We start from the raw sequence: 354 nt of genomic DNA on the forward strand, positions 1-354 counted from the left end.
TTTTTTCTCCTGTTATCATTGATTGACGCATTTTTGTACAGTTTTTGTGTTTAAGCTGGGTTTTTTTGATACTTTCCCACCCCTTCTGTTATCTTACCACTGCCTTTTCTGGCTGTCTTAAAGAAAGTTCATATATTTGAAAGGAAAAAAAAAAAAAAGTTGTTTAAAAAAAAAAAAAAAACACCTGTTTTTCTCCTGCTGCAGTAAATATTTTGCATGATGAATTCCAGGGTCACACTTTCAAAGTTTATCAGTGAAGTAGTGATTAATAATGGGGAGTGTCAAACTATTGAACTTTTGTATAAAAAAAAAAAAAAAAACTTTACAAGGTGCCAATATGTAAAGACAATTTGT

At 29.9% G+C, this 354-nt stretch overlaps 1 long non-coding RNA gene across 1 annotated transcript in view; it reads right to left on the reverse strand.

Moving 5' to 3' along the window:
• Window positions 1-262: 262 nt before the first annotated feature.
• The window catches only part of LOC109288974, a 12,652-nt gene continuing 12,560 nt past the window's right edge, over window positions 263-354 (reverse strand). The window contains exon 3 of the long non-coding RNA XR_002095269.1: window positions 263-320. This is a non-coding gene — a long non-coding RNA (uncharacterized LOC109288974). The remainder of the gene's footprint in view (window positions 321-354) is intronic.

This window comes from Gavialis gangeticus, unplaced genomic scaffold (assembly GCF_001723915.1).
Source record: "Gavialis gangeticus isolate Ggan-Ray unplaced genomic scaffold, GavGan_comp1, whole genome shotgun sequence".
Classification (NCBI taxonomy): Eukaryota; Metazoa; Chordata; order Crocodylia; family Gavialidae; genus Gavialis; species Gavialis gangeticus.